The following is an 8,287-nucleotide window of genomic DNA, read 5'->3' on the forward strand; positions in this document are numbered from 1 at the left end:
CCTGCTGGCTTTGAACTAGGGGGGCTTTCTTTTTTCTTGTTCTATGGCAAGAGAGATAGGGAGAAGTAACCCCAGTGGGCTCTGCTGCTGCAGTCTGCTCCCAGCTTCAGCCAGCCCTGGACCATGGACAAACACACATGTGCAGATGCAAAGTCAACCTCCCCGTGTGGGCCAGCCTTACAAAGCATCGTGCTTGACCACTGAGCCACTGCCCAACCCCCCACGTGGATTTATAGCCCAACATGCATCTTGGATTTCTCTTGGAATCCTCTCCAACCCACTTCTCCATGTCACTGAGGGATTGCTTGGAGGAGAGAGCTGACAGCAAGGTGGCTGCAAGGTATATCACCTCCCTCTGGGTCTCTGACCTGTCTGGGAACTGAGATCTGGGAACTATCTCCACCTTTGCTGCCTCCTGGCTGAGCATTTAGCAAGGGGTGCTGCCATGGCTGACACATTTTCAGTCTAGAGTCCTCCTGGGAAGACACTGGGTCCACTGGGTATACGGTGACCTCTACAGCCATAATAACTTTAATGACGATAACCAGAGCTGCTATGCATGGAGCTGCCCACTTCAGGCAAAGTGAAGGCACAACACGCACGACTTCATCTGCACTTCGCCGCGGCTCCTCGAGGCAGGTGCACGTTATCATCCCTGTTTATGAGGAGGATGCTGAGGTTCTGAGAGGCAGTAGCGTTTGCCTCATTTTGCATCAACTGGAGAAAGAGCTGAAGCTAGATGAAACCTCAGCCTTTTTGACTAAAGCCATGTTCTGAACTTCTCCACCAGTCTCAGCTGCTTTGGTGGATGCTGAAACATGTCCTACAGGAGGGAAGAGGGCTTTGGCGGACATACTGGCCTCCCTGCTGCTCCTGGATCCTAGCAGGTGAGCTCGGGCATCAGGGCCTTTGCACTTGCAAGTTCAAATAGTAGGTAGATGAACCTATCAACAGTTCAAAAATCCTTAAATATGGAGAGGACAGAAAAACAGTTTTAGTTTTAATAGCTCAAACTAAAAAAATATTTAGAGGTTAGGATTCAGTTCAAATATTAGGTAGATGAAATTATCAACAGTTCAAGAGAAGACAAAAATCCTTAAATAATGGAAATCAAAGCATTGGAGAAAATCAATAATGTTTTAGTTCAAAGTCATAAAATTCTATTTCACCAGTTCAGTCTCCAGTAATTAACCTCTCTCTTCTATTGAAGTTGCAGTGTTACTGTGGTCTGATCGTCCATGTAAACTCTGGGGGTTAACATTCAACTCCGGACTCGTCCCTACCATGAGGCCGGCCATTCTCTTGGTTGTTTCTTGTGCTCTTATTTCTGTGTGTCCGACTTTAGTTTTCCTGGTACGGCACTCCCTTCAGCACTTCTTGGAGAGCTGGTCTGGTGTTGGTAAATTCTTTCAGGTTTTGTTTAGCTGAGAATGTTTTTGTCTTTATTTTGCTTTAGGGCGCGTGCGCTCGCCAGACAGACAGAGAGAGACAGAGACAGAGAGACAGAAAACGAGAAATCACCCCCCAGGAGGGATGGCCACACTGCAATCCCTTCTCCTCCATTCTCCTCTCGGGATCTTGGGCATGCACGCACACGCGCCTGGCATGAGTTTGAGCCACCAGGTCCAGGACTCAAACCACAGTCGACTACGTGGGAGTCCAGCGACATAGCCATTACTCTAACTGCTGGTCCCAGAGAATGTTTTTGTCTTTTTTTCCCACATGAAAGATAACCTTGCCTCCGATGCTTTTCTCTTAGGGGTCTGCGCCGTGGGCTTCTTCACCTCCTGTAGGTCTTAAATCAACTACTGCATCACCTTCTCAACCAGGGTGCCCTCCAGTGCCTCACTCTGTAAGCTCTCATGCCAGCTGAAGTTCCTTCTTCCCTCCTCCATAGCACAGACTCTATCTGACATACACTGTGTTTTAAATTCTCACTAAAAGTCAGCGAGTATTCCTGACTGTGGGACTTCTCAGAGCCTTCCTTATGCTAATATATTGGGTTGTTGGAAAAGTCATGATGCATTTTTGCATAGAAAACACAGAAAAATACATTGTGACTTTTCCGATGATCCAATAGCTGTACGGTAAACTTTAAGAAAGAGCTATAACTTTTGTTGTTTCTCATATTTATTTGATGACAAAACATTTTTCAGCAGAGCTGCTGTTGACCTTGACTGGTCCAAGGCATATTCTCTGCTCTGCGAAGGCGCATCCTCTGCTCAGCGAAGGTGCATTCTCTGCTCGGCGAAGGCGCATCCTCTGCTCGGCGAAGGTGCATCCTCTGCTCGGCGAAGGTGCATCCTCTGCTTGGTGAGGGCGTATTCTCTGCTCCACAGCCCCTGGCCTGCCTGCCCCTGGCCTGCCTCCCATATGCGCACACTGGATTGCAGGTGCATGGACACCTGCTGGCACTCCCTGCTGGCTGTGGAGGAGGTCGGCCTGGGTGACAATGCTGACCTGCCTGTGGGGATGCACACTGCCTTTGAATGGAGCAATTGTCAAAGGCAGAAAAGGGCCAGATCACTTTTGAAGACGGCCACTCACCAGGCAAAAACAGGGTGGCCTGAACTTGGGACAAACAAAACAAGGCAGACAATGAGTCCATTGGAAAATTGCAAACCAAGCCGGAGTCGTAGTGGCTGTGAGAACTTGGCTTTATGGCCCAAAGGACAACAGGGAGCCAGGTCACACCAGGACAGCAGTTTCCACGTCTTATCCACCGTCAAAACCAGCAGCTTGAGGGCTGAGGGACTCTAAGTCCAGGACAGTCTTACTCACCAGTCTGATCAACCCTTAGCCCTTGTGCCGTCTCTTACCTGCAAAGCCACCTCACCCGCAAGACCCCGTCATTTACAGCAAAATGATGTTGAGAGTGTATTCTTGGAAATCAACAGTCCCTGGTTCAAGTCTTGGCACAGCCAGTGACCTCGGGCGAGTACTTCAGCACTCAGAGCCCCAGTTTCCTCTTCTATAAGATGGAACAATCATAGCTGATTCTCTTTCTCCCTCTGTTCTTCCCATCGGATTCATTGATCTGTTCATTTGTCTGCCCCTTCTACACACCATTCTGGGCTCTCTGTCCCCCAGGTATCCTCCTGGACTCCCACACCCCTCGGTATGCATCCTCCCATAGTGATGCTGGGGAAGGAGCCCTAGGCTGGCTCCAGGGGGCTAGTTTCCGGGCCTGGTTCTCTCGTGCCACCAGGGTCCTGCTACATCCCACACAGTGGTATTGGGGGAAAGATTTGTTTTTTCAAATAGACTTTTCCAAAGAAATAAGAAAAGGAAAACCTTTAGAGAAGCATTTCTATTACTTTGTGGATCTCTTACCAGCTTGCATGTGTGTTTGTTCATGTGTATCCATACATACACTCACACACATGTATGTATGTTTCAATTTGTCAGATATTTACAATGTACTGGGCTTTGTGCTAAGCAAGTTAAATCCAACATATCCTTTCATCCTTCTAATGAATGTACTATAGGTACTAAGATAGCACCTGTTTTCTAGATGGAGAAACCATGGCTCAGAGGGGGTAAGAGCTTGCCTGAGGTCACAGAGATGTTTAGTGGTAGAGGTCCCACAGGTGGCTGGGGCAGGTGTGGCAGAGTTACCCGGTGGACAGAGAGAGCAGGAAAAGTTGCATAGATGAGATGTTTTGGGCCTGGAGTCTACTTAAAGTGTGTGAAGAATTGAGTGGGAAATTTCCATTTTCTATGAATGATGTATATTTTTTGTGCAAAATGAGGACAAAAGTCTGACTGCTTTTTCTTATCTAAAATCCCTTCCATAGGGCCTGGGGTGAGTCATGACCACAAACATGAACAGACCTTTTTGGCCCAGTTGGACTCTTCCTACATCCTGTCCCTGGCGTAGTATCTTCGTGATAGGTGAGTCACACCCGCAAGCATTAACAGACCATTTAACTCATGATAACAGGACTCTTTCTACATCCTGACCTTGGGACAGCATCTTGTGATGTATACAAGCCCCTTATCTCTGTTACAGTACACTCTTTGCTGACCCCTTTCCCTAACATAGGCCTCCTTTTCCTATCACCAACCTAAGAATTGTAAAACCCATCTATGGCCTACAAGCCCCTGCGTCCAGATGTCCCTCCCTTTTGGGTCAGACCAATGAAAACTCTTTCCACTAAATTCTAAACCTTGTCTTTCTCTCTCAAAACCAAAGGAAAAGAGCCCCTGTACCTGATCACCCCAAGAAAGGCATGCTCACCTCTTCTCTGGGCTTGGTGACATATATTCATGTTTAGAAATAAACCACATTAATTATTATTTTTGCAGAGTTGGTTATTTCCATTGACAAAAAAGAATAGCACATAAATGGAAGGAAGAAAATAAAAAGAAACTCTGAACTCACTACTCTCCGGAAATAACCAGAGTTAAAATACTGGCGACTTTTTTTCTTTTCACATCAGTTTCATTAAATTCTAGAATCCATGCCTTTCATCTCCATGCTATGGTACCTCCTAAAAGCCTTTGTTAAGGCTAAACTTTATTAAGTTAAAAAAAAAAAAGGAGCCATTTTTTCAACTGAAGACCATGATTGTTTTCACCTGCAATTAAGTATTCTTTGGTAAACATCACTATAAAAATTCACAATATTGTGGCTTTGGGGATTATTTATCACCAATAGATAGACTTATCTCCAAGTCTGGATATTTAAATTGTAGCTGTATTTTAGCTATTATAAATGTCATAGGAAGGAGTAATTTGGTACATACATCTTTCTTCACGTCTTCAATTATTTCCCAAAACATTCTTAGGTGAGAAACTGTTCTGCCAAAGGGTGAGTGCCGTACACCTGTAGCCTGCACAGGCTGGGAGGGCCGTCTTGTCCAGGCGCCCACGCCTATCCACTCCACCGCTTCGTGTGGCACTAGCTGGCTGCTTGCATTTACCACTGGAATTCCAGCAGTGTTTGGTTCATGCTGTCCTGAGGTCTCTGACCCCAGCAGAACATGGCTATTTTGTCCCTAGTACTGAATTCATTTCAAAAGGAAAAGAAAAGCATGGCATTAATGTATACAAAGAACCCCAGAATAGGTAACAGTCCATCACTCCCAGAACAGTGCAGCGAATCAGACAGGGTCCTGCCCAGTCAGGAGATCTGATTCTGATTCTAATCTGCTTCCATGGATTCTCCATAGACCTTGGAAAAGTCACTTCACCTGTGTCCTACTTTTCAAAATGAGAGGTTTGGACAAGGCGGCTAAGGGACCTTCCAGATCTAAGATGCAATGGCTCGCCCAGGCCTTGATGTGCAGACATTTCCTTACTAAGTTCATTGGAATTACCTACTATTGATTGTTTGTAACTTGCCACCCTGGAGCGAAGTATTTTGCTTAAGGTCACTCTGCAAATCAGCGGCAATGTCAGCACCAGAACCCAGGGGTCTGATTGCCCAGCCCTTGCAGCTTCTTCTCTGCATGTACACACATCCATCTATGCACATTTTCCTGTGTGTCCACATGCCTATCATGTACACAATGATGAATATGTACATGTCAGTGTGCACATGGGTCTTTGTGTGTATGCATGTCACTGTACTTAGGCTGACAATTGCATGTGCATTTCTGTCCGTGAGTGTGTACACTGTAAACACGTGCACTTGTGAGAGTCTGGTGCAGAGTAAGACACAGACTACAAGACAAGATCTGGGCTTGCCTTTCTCCTGTGTGTGGAGAGCCTCCCAGCTGCTAGGGGTAAGCGGTGCTCCCTTTGGGCACATAGGGTATCTGGTTGACCTGCTGAGCAGCCAACCCAGAGGTTTCATTGAGTCTCCCTGCTCTGGGAGTGCTGCTTGGGCAGTCTTGGGAGAGAACATGACCTCCTCCTGAGGTTGGCCTGGGAGCCTCCTGATCTCTCTTCCTGTAGCCAGGTGGTCACTCTGCGAGTCTCTCCACAAACACCTGTGGGGTGCCAAGCCACCTGTGGGGCACTGGAGAGATGGTGACAGGCAGGCCTGGGAGAAGGCTCTTTTGGTAGAGGGCACAGACCCATGGCAGGGGAAGAGGTGATCAAACTGACAGTGAGTGTCCTAAAACATGCACAAGAGGACACAGATCTGCAGGACCCACAGGCACGTGGGGCACACAGGCAGAGCTAACTAGGAGGGCTGAGAGGGCAGGAAAGGTTGCATAGACAAGGCAACTAGGGCCTGGGGTCTGCTGGCAACATGCAGCCAGGCTGGAGATAAGCACGATCTCATATCCAGGAAGCATCTGGTGCAGGTGAAGAAGCAGTAAGTAGAAGGAAGACTCAAACCGAGCTGCAGGCCCCCACCACCCAGGGGTACATGGAGCCAAGGCGTCGGTGATGTTTTTCTACATGAGAACGCATATTTTTGCCAATCGAATTGGGATCATACATCTGTATTATTCAACAACTTGCTCTGATGTCCACCCATCGCCATGTGGAGTGAACGTTTTCTGTGCTGGGAGCATAGGTTGGAGACTCTGAGCATGCGCAGTGAAGTCCTGGGTCAAAATCAGCTCCTACACTGGATCAGGCAGTTCATTACTGTCCTCGCTGAGCCTCACTTTCTGTGTCTATAAAAGGAAAGAACAGTGAGACCTCCCTCACGGGCAGCCAGGAGAGTTAAGTTAGGTGATGTGTGCAGACAGGGTGCCTGGCACGAGACCTGGTGCAGCTCAGGGGCATCCTCTGCAGTGTCAATTCCAGTGTCTGGATTTGCCCCCAGTTGCTCAATAAGTCCCTTATTGCTGAGCATTAAAAAGTTCTCAACATTTTGCTGTAGGCCAGCCAGGTGGCATGGTGGTTAGAGTGGATGGATACCACATGGCTGGGTGAATGGTTTGAGTCCTGGACCTGGCAGCTTGGAAGATGCACCAGGCACATGTGCGTGTGCCCAGAACCCTGAGAGAAGAATGGAGGAAAAGGGATTGCAGTGTGACCATCACCCCTGGGGCGGGGGGTGACTCCTCTCTCTCTTGCTCTCTTTCTCTCTCGCCAGTGAGTGCACACTCCCCATAGCATAAGCAAAACCAAAAATAGCAACTGTTTTTCTGATCACTAAAATAAGAGTAAGTACTCTGTGCAGGAGGGCCGGGGTATTCCAGATTGAGGGAACAGGGAGAAGTAGCCAGAAACTCCCCCTGGTGACTCTGAGTAAGAGGGGTACGGTGGGCTCCAAAGGACCACATGCGGCCTGAACAAGAAAACAAATAGCCTGATTTTGACTATCCTGGGGCTTGAGGCTGTCGCCTTTAACAAGGGGGCGTTGATGCTCTGTCCAGTGAGAACACAGGACGCAGTACTGAGTGGAGAGCAGGCCTGCTTAGGGATGGCCCCGTTCTGTAATTCTGACTCGTACAGTTGAAATGGAAGAAAACGTAAAGTTCGTGAAGGTGTAACAGCAGCACTTGGGCGCTCCTGCCACCCTGGCCTCTTAGCCACCGCACCACGTTAACCCAAACTCCGAGGGCAAGACCCTTTCTGGTACCGGTCCTGGCACATCCTGAACTTACCATGGAGGCGTTACCTTTTTTCCTTAGAGATACAACCACCTACCCTCTCTAACTTGTTAAAACTTTAATATTTCTAGAACATAAGAAATGGGGTGGGGGTAGGCGAGACCAAGCTAGAGAGACAGACGGGGTCAGGTCCTGAGGGGGCTGCGGCCTGCTTCAGAGCACAGACTCTGGCCCCTTGATGGCAAGTAGAGGGAAGTTGCTTTCCTCTGTAACCCAGAGACAGGCCAAGGGGTGCAGAGAAGATGGGGAGAAACATTTTGGAATATTTGAATAATAAAGAAGACGGGGAAGGGAGAGAGAGGACAGGCTATAACCCTGGCCCTACTCTGAGAGGATCAGAGCTCCACTACTTAGTAGCTGTGTGACTCTGGGCAAGTTACTTAACTTCTCTGTGCCTCAGTGTTCTCACCTGAAGATGATTAGTAATAGTAGTTACCTCTTGGGGCTGTTGTGAGCGGTAAATGAGTTCACGAGGATTGTCCCTGGAGCCATGCCTGACAAACAGTAAGTGCTACCTGAGTTCGTGATTACTATTATTCCATGATTATAGAAGGCAGGGGAGGGGCTGCTGCAGAATGACCTTGTTGTCACCGGGTGGAACACCACAGGTCCGGGTGGGCCAGGTCCCCTGGGTGTAGAGGTTGAGAGCTGCTACCCCCTGGTCAGGATACGGCTGAGGCCTGGGCCGTGGAGGACAGCCCTCCTGGGCTCCTTCCCCTCTCACTTCTCTCCCTTTGCTCCTTCAGCCCTCCCTTTCCGACCCCTTC

The 8,287-nt window shown here is 48.4% G+C and overlaps 1 long non-coding RNA gene across 1 annotated transcript in view; it reads left to right on the forward strand.

Annotated features, from left to right (window-relative positions):
- The first annotated feature begins 2,165 nt into the window (after positions 1 to 2,165).
- LOC114007256 (uncharacterized) overlaps positions 2,166 to 8,287 on the forward strand; it is a 13,625-nt gene continuing 7,503 nt past the window's right edge. The window contains exons 1-2 of the long non-coding RNA XR_003548895.1: positions 2,166 to 2,313; positions 3,798 to 3,894. This is a non-coding gene — a long non-coding RNA (uncharacterized LOC114007256). The remainder of the gene's footprint in view (positions 2,314 to 3,797; positions 3,895 to 8,287) is intronic.

Source organism: Tupaia chinensis, unplaced genomic scaffold, assembly GCF_000334495.1.
Source record: "Tupaia chinensis unplaced genomic scaffold, TupChi_1.0 Scaffold000146_1, whole genome shotgun sequence".
NCBI lineage: Eukaryota > Metazoa > Chordata > Mammalia > Scandentia > Tupaiidae > Tupaia > Tupaia belangeri.